The following is an 8441-nucleotide window of genomic DNA, read 5'->3' on the forward strand; positions in this document are numbered from 1 at the left end:
TTCCACTTCTTCGATCTTTATTTTTAAGGCCACTGAAACATATATGGCCAAACCTCCTGCTGCTCGCCCCTTCAATTTTGTTTTAATTGCTGGTTTACTATAGCATAAGTATGCTGGTAACTTAATTTCCTCCTGTGCCCATGTTTCTTGAAAGAGGATTATCTGATACCTTCCAATGTATGTTAGGAATTCATGATTGTCCACTTTTGCTGCCAAACCCTCTATGTTCCATGAGCAGATGTCTACCTTTACTGCCAGACCCTCTAAATTCCATGCACGGGTGCCACCTTTATTTTTGTGTTCAACGAGACAGTTTATATACTGTCATTCTCTTACACCGTTGTCTGTTCTGACATTCAAGCACTCGGTAGCCAGGACCAGTCTGACTTTGAGTAAAGAGTTTTGCTCTCCTTGGCTTCAGTGTAGTTATCAGCCTGAAGGGTAATATTGTCCCTTAAAGGGGTAATTGAGCTACTCCTTGCCCCTTTCAAGATCGTCATTGCACTCAATTGCTGATTTTTATTGCCCATTTGTGGACTTTTCGTTAGTTTCTGTCTTCCCCTATCACCTTCTTCATTGACCCTCTTAATCTGTTTGTCTCCACCCTTCGGTTTTAGAAACTGTGGATAGGGTTCCTCCTTTTCTCTTATCATCTCAATACCCCATGTTTCAAATTTCTCTTTTTCCGCCCATAGTTGGTCCGCTACCTCAGCAGTCGTCCATTTGATCATTGTCGCTTCCTCACCTCCCCACGACGGGTTACTTACAAATGTAACTGAATGTATATCCGTGGACTCTTTGTCTTGTAAAGCCTCTATTTCCTTGGTCATTCGAATCATAGATCCTCTATTTATTTGATCAAAGTGACCCCATGATTTATATTTTGGCACAAATGTCATTTTACAATGAGTACTAGGCAAGCTGTGCCGTGTTGTCCTGTCCCTTTGACCCTGCTTGATCGTGCAGACTATATCCTGCTGAATGTTCTTAACCTGTCCTGTTTCATTTCGGTCGTTCTTTCCCAATTGACGTACCTCCTTCGCACGTTGCCTCTGTTCCCTTTGGGGCTCATCATCATTCCTTAGCGATTGTTCACAAACTTGTTGCATTCTGGTTTCCTTTACATCTGTCCCCTCCACCACGTTAAGCGATGTTTCCAAAAGCTCCACCTTCTCCGCTGTTTTTATATGTTCTTTTTTTACTATTTTGGCTTGGACTAATTCCTGTTGGATATCTTCCAGTTGACCCTCCTTTTTCTTCGTCCTTTTCCCCATTATTTTCCCTTACCATCTCTCTTTTCTTGTTCCAGACGAGTCACTTGTCTTCCCATATTAGGGACAAAAGTTGGATACACCTTCCCTTGAAGATCTGGACTCTTCTCCATCTCTTTTTTATTGTGGCTTTTCCTAAGTCTCTTTCTCTGTCTCTTAGAGAGCTTAAATGTATTGACTGCTTCCCCTTGTGTGGGTGATTCTAGGGCTCTCTGCTCAACAGGACTATTCCTACCTAGTGTGCTAGACGATGCCTGATCACTTAATCGCTTTTTGTGCATGGCAATGGGTTTATCTAAGTTCTGTCCTGAGTAACGCCCCTGTGTTAAGTCTCCATTATTCCGCAACTGTATCTTTTCCATACTTAAAATGTCCACCCCCGAGGCTCCCCTTCACCAATTCGCGTACGCGCTCAGGTTTATTTCCCTCTGCTATCCCACTGTTGTTGACCGTTTGATCCTTAGGGCTATTCCCTTCTTCAGTAGTAGGTTGTAGTTGCCCCTTCATTTCTGCCAGAACCTGTTCCAGCATCCCTGGCAGCAGGACAGTTTATCCAATACAGGGCTACATTCACATGTATTTTCAGGCTCCACCTGTACTACTGCCTGGGCCTTAACGATCAACTGATTCAATGCCCCAAGTTTTTTATCAATCGCTGTAATGTATAATGCCATTGTATTTAAAATATCCACCTGGATATCCAATTTACTTGACTGATATGTCAATGCATTGACCACCTATTGAAAATAATTAAGTAAAATCCCCCAAGTGTTGTTATTTAGGCTTTTTTCCCCCAATGATTCACTGGTTGGCGATCCAACTTGCATATCATCAGCCAAGGTGCCCATTACTGTGGACCCCACAGGTTGAGCCCCTTGTAATTCATTTATCTCAATCCTGTCCTCTCTCTGTTATAATTCAAGTTTAATTACCTCATTCCTGTCCTCTCTCTGTGTTGAGTCATGTTTAATTTCTGATTTTTCTTCTATTTTTGCTAGTGTTACATTATCTCTTATGTCATCATTTTTCTGAAATACGTCCTGAGAGGGATCACGAAATGAATCATCCAATTATTTCGATACTTTTTCTGGACGCACTTCTCTCACCACATGTACTATACTACTCTCCACTGTGTCCAATACCTCCGTTAACTCCGTTCCCAATTTTAATTTCCGAACAGGATCTATTACTTCTAAATCTTCCAATTCATACCAATTATCCATATATACCATCTTGTTGTTTACTTGTAGGTGCACCTCAGCTTGAATCTGAATTTCTTTTACCAAACAAGACTGAATCATTAGTTCCTTATGCCCTTCTTGCGCCTTACTACTGTTAAGCGGCTCCAAGATCGTTTGTCGCTCGCCGTTAGCGCCCACTTCCTTCAATACCTCACAGAATGGCGACTCCCCTTGCTGGGCCACTGTAATGGAACATTCCTTCTCACGTAGCCGGTCACTACTTAGACTCCAAGTTTCCCAGTTAAACAAAGGTTTTTTGTTGTTTCTCTTTATATTTAACCCCTCCATGGTCGAGCAAGATTTCAATTCCTCTTTTTTGATCATGATTTTACTAGGGGCCGATTTAGGAGGCCCTGATTCCTGTGGTTGAATCGGGCTTTGTAGCGCCCTTGTATACAGATCTTTTCGATATGTAAGCAGAACATCAACTGGGTTCTTCAAAAAATCCGCCTTCCCTATCCCTTTCTTTTTTGGGTCACAATTTGGGTTTCTATCAAGGCATTGTGCTGCTAGCCCCTCTGAGCCAGACTTCTCCATACGAGCTTCATTTGCAACATACTCTATATCATTGCCCTCGTCGGCAGAAGCCGCCCTGTTTTGAAACCTTTGCTTCTTCCGCACCACTTCCCGCGCTTCTCTTATTTTCCCATAACACATTTCTTTGTTTGCACGTCTTATACTGCTTCCCTCCGCTTCCTTCCTTCCTTCTCTCTGTATGTTAGCAGGGTGTTCAGCCGTTGATGAGAGCTGGCACAGATTTCACTTCTCTTCTCCGTTCACCTCCACACCTCTCCTTATTCCTCCTTATCACTACTTACTTCTGTTGTTACTGTGCACTGAGAGCTATAGGAGTTATAAGAGCTATAAGCTGGGCGCCGGATTGTGAGAAGGCAATGTGCAAATATTTTCCAGGGTTGGAGCTGGTGTTGTTTCCCCACGCTCACTTCAAATTTCCTCTTGCTATGCGTGTAGTTTTTTGGTCCACCTCTCACCCCACTCCTTAGCTTCCTCTGTACTTTGGCCCGATTCTAGGCCTTCTGGGGGTGCTGAAGATCTGAAGCACACACTCCTGCACCTTGATAAACTACTGCACCGCTGCTCAATGCTCAATGATCCCTGCAACCCTGCATAGGGCATAAATCACCACACTTCAACTACACTTCAGCTACATCCGCCGCTGCACCCACTGCATCCACCACCGCTGCTACCACCACGCCCCCGCTATCCACTCATAAAAGCGGGGGGGGGGGGGTTGAGCTGCAGTGGCAGGAACAGCTGGCGAGCAGCCATGCAGGCTAGTGGCAAAGTGGCAGTCATAGCAAGAGCCTGGATCAGAGCCTGAATCAGAGTGGAGCAGTGCAGAGCAAAAACGTGGTGTAGGCAGGCAGAGTCTGCGAGTGGCGGACACTCAGCACCACTCAGCACCACGGCGTCGTAGTCCCAGCAGTAGCAATCACTGAGCCCAACACCAGAAGTCTCGTCAGTAAATGTACTATTAATTGTTACTGTCAAGATCCGGGGCGCACTAGTTTAGACCGGAGTATTTGAGAAAACCCTTAATCAGTCAGGATGATTGATACAGTCGAGGTGTCACCACATCACCAATTGTTGCTTATTACTTTATTGTTAGTTTGTGAAAATAAAAAGGGGTCCAATAACTCTGGTCAGTTATATCGTATTTAAACATTACTTTGGATCAAAGGATGGGTATGTAACTCATGTTAATGTCACACTGATTCTGATGCAGTACTCGTGTAAATGTGATGTAATATTGTTAAAGCTCAATAAAATTGGGTAAAAAAATGAAGATTTGGGGCGAGGACTACAATGATAGCTATTTTTGTGCTTTAAATTGAGCAAGAAATTGATTTTTACCTTTGGAAAATCTTATTTTTCTATTTTGCTGTCCAAACATGGCTGTGTGGTATGTTTTCCAGAAACGAAGAGGAGCATTTATACAATAAGATATGCTATGATTTCTGTGACTTATTTGCAGTGCCATTGGAATTATGCGGTTGTGTGGCTGCAGCGCTTTTTGCATAGTTATAGTTTTGTCGCATTCGCCACATAATTCATCATCTGCCACATAATCTTCAGATTTTAGCAAAAAAGAATATTGTTTCTGGTTCAAATAGTTCAAAAGTTATAATGAAAGCAGTTGCATGTGTTGTCAGCAGCGGAAGGCCCTTTGAAAAGCTTGACTGTTCATCTTTCTGTTGCTTATTGTTATATTTGGGTGTCAAACTGGTACTAATGAGGTGCAACCAATGCCAGACAGTGTTAACTAGTGTAAAATAGTAAACAATTGAAGTAACACTATCACAAAATATGCCATATTATGCCATATAATTTGGCTTTTCTTTTTGCATAATTTAGTCAACCCTGCCACATAATTTGGTCCTCCCTGCTGCATAATTCCAGTGGCCCTGCTTACATGCTAACAATTATACTTGCTACTCCCTTGGCTTCTTTCTCGTCTTTGTCTTTCCTGTTCTTTTCCACATTATGTTGTGTTCTGCTCCCCTCCTCACCCTTTATGCCTTTAGATCAGTGCATCACAAAGTTTTTAGAACCATGTCGCATTTTGTAAAATGACAAACTTTCTCAACACATATAGCCTTATTCTAAATGAGGCAGGCGTACTTTAAATGTGATAACAGTAATTGTTTGTCACTGTCACAACTTTGACCAGGCCCTTTCATATAGGACTGCGGACAAGATACGGATCTGCCCATAAAAGTGGCAGATGGGGAACTGCACTGGAGTCTGGAGCTGAAACACTTTCAGAGTGGGGCGCAGGCCCGTGGCATCCGGTCGCTAAAATCACAAAGTTTCTGAAAAATCTTGGTGTAAATTCTGTGCTTTTAACAAATTTCAGAAACCCCTTCTGTAGCAGAGTATGAAGTAAGGCCTCATTCCCACTTTTGGGTTAAAAACGAGGCTGAGTGGTGCAGTTTTATATAGCATGAACATGCCATAAGGGGATTGGAGTGCTTTACCTAAGCACCAGATTTTATTGCACAAGATAAGAGTCATATATAAGTACAAGTTAATAAGTGATTTGCCAAGAATAAAAGGATGTTGAGCCTATGCCAAGATTCAAACCTGGTACAGCAGATCCAAAGTCTGCAGCTCTGTCGGTATTTGGATAAAATATTGAGCTAAAAATATAGTGATGAAAAAATATTTGATCAATAATATTGAAGAGAAAACTATTGTAATGGCAAATTTCCATGGGTAAGCAAAGTTTTACTGTACTTAACTCCACATATATTTATCTTGATGATATATATTTCTTTAAAGTATGTAGAAGTGTAGTTAAGAGTAGTAAATCTACACTTACCTATATTCACTTACCTTCTCGATATTTTGGTCCTTGATATTTTTGACACAATATTCCGTCCACACAATATTTTTAGCTTTGATATTCTATCAGGTCTGTCTGTTAGGCAATAGCCATATTTCTCAATTTATGTGTGAAAGGCATGCACAAGTAGTATGGTTGTATACAGTGCCGTTGTGAACCCACCGCTTTTGCAGCTTAAGGGGGGGTGGTGTTGACACTTGCAGTTATTTATGAGCCTTTACTGTCTGCAGCTCTGCAGACAAAAGCTGTTAAAATGAAAAAATATCAAATTCCAAGTTCAACGGGTCTCTTACTGCTGATTTCTGTGGACTCGTAATCTATTACTCACGTGTCTTCATTCAAATAAGTTCTGTTGCAAAGTTATGTCGGCTTTGATTGAACCTACGAATTCTAATGTTCTTCAGGTCTGCCTCATAGGTATCGGGTGAGACGGGGGCATCATCGCAACTTATCACTGATGGGCTCCCGGCGTCTTAACCTACGTGATTCTCATCCAGGAATTTGGTCCTGATGAATGCCCAGACCCTTATAGGCATCAGAGGCTGAAACACGTTGACCGTTCGCACATGATGTCAAGGATAATTAACACGTTCATATAACATCACTACTTTACTTTTTGATCTTACCCCTTTATACTTCACCCATATTAAAGTACCTATTTTTAGATACTGGAGGTAATTATACACACCACAACATGGATCCCACCAGTACTTTCCCTCGGAAGGAAGCGGTACTATTCACCCAGGGAGGCGAGTACCTAGGTGCAAAACCCAATGATTACCCCACCCAGTAACAAACCATAGTTGTGATCACTTACACCACCAGTGGTAAAGATTGGTTGAGGGTTTTGAATCGACACTGGAGATACCCAGACCTCAGGTGACCAGCAGAGCTGATTTTCCTTTGATTATGGTTGATAAAGTAAACATATCTGACTTCTTGAACCCATATGCATTTCCAACAACTAGAGAACTAGGGTACACCAAGGTGGTGAGCTTGTTTGGGTTGCCCTGCAAATGTCAAAATAGATGTAAATAGGTAAAATGTCCCCATATATATATGTGATAAATAACTCTGGAGCTACCAGCCAAGAGGAAGGGTTATATTCTCCTACATTCACACACTTCTCCTGATAAACCCAGTACCAAACATGTGCCAATGGGCCTATTGTCCCCGTCAGAAAAATACAAAAATGCTGAATATATGAAAACCACATTGAGGCTACAGTGACTTCACAGGGTCACAACTTTGGTCTATTCCATTCATGGCCATGTGCTCTCAGGGACATAGCTTCAGGGAGGGAGAGGGTTTTTTTGGAGCGTTATACCACCCTACAAAAAATGTTTACTGTAATAAATAGCTGGCTAAAGGTGTTTTCAGTCAGGTATGGTAAGGTATCTGTCAGATTTCATTGTGGATTTTTACATGCACACACTGACAAACAAACTCTCTCTCTCTCTCTCTCTCTCGTCTGTCTTAAAACTTGGTTAGTTTGAAAACTATTGTGTTTTAGGTACCCCTACCAATCCACACTCCTCTCTCTTTCCACTGCCTCTAAACCCCCCCTCGTGTCCTTCTTCGCATAATGTATTTTAACAAGATATATCAGGATGATCCAAGGTTGTCAGGACAGTCAGGACAAATTGAAAATTCAGTAGTCCAATCTTGGAAAAAAATCCCAGACCCAGTTTTTCATATGCAGTGTATTTATATACAGTTGCCAGGACTCCTATTTAGGAGACTAGCCAGAAGTGACAGCCAACACGTGTTTCGCCCCCTTACGTGGCCATCCGGCCTGGAGCTTCGTCAGGGCATTAATTTTATGAAGGACTACCTATAGTCCAAGCAGTCCGTTTTCTTTTGAAGAATCTCTATGTATTCGGCATGAATGCCGTAGGGGCGGAACGTCTCTGCAGTTGGCGACGCCGAAGTGTTGTAATGTTGGATGATTGGGTCACAGAAATATGAGGAATTTTCGAAGCACAGTTTGACATTTGCATGGCATGACTTCTCTGTGTGGTCACCTCAGATTGTTTACATTTTGCTGGAACCTATATTTTTGCTGGCTTTAGAACTCTGTGTAATTTACCTCTGCTAACCTGTAGTAAAGTGTCTCTGCTCCCTTGTTAAACCTGGTTGAATTGGCATTTTCTTAATTGGGATAGGTAACTTGCCTATAAGTCTCTAGTATATGGTACAAAATGTACTAAGTGGTCTAGTTGTTAAATGCCACTAGTGGACTACGGCACCAATTGAGCCATCCATTATAGTGGCAGCACAAACATGGCTTCAGGCCTATAACTGCATCCTGAATATAAAAGTTCAATACATGCAACCTGCCAATGTAAACCCTTCTGACAGATTAAAGAATCCCTTATAAATATTAGTAAGTCAGCCATGTGAGCTTTGTATCCTACAAAGTAGGGTGCATGGCAATTAAAAGTGGGGCATGTAAAATAAATTAAGTGCCATGTCCCTACAGTGCCAAGCCCCTAAATGCTATTTTCAAGGTGGCAGGTCTTGCTGTCCTATGTAGAAAACCAGAGTACAGATTAAAATACT

This window comes from Lissotriton helveticus, chromosome 7 (assembly GCF_964261635.1).
Source record: "Lissotriton helveticus chromosome 7, aLisHel1.1, whole genome shotgun sequence".
NCBI lineage: Eukaryota > Metazoa > Chordata > Amphibia > Caudata > Salamandridae > Lissotriton > Lissotriton helveticus.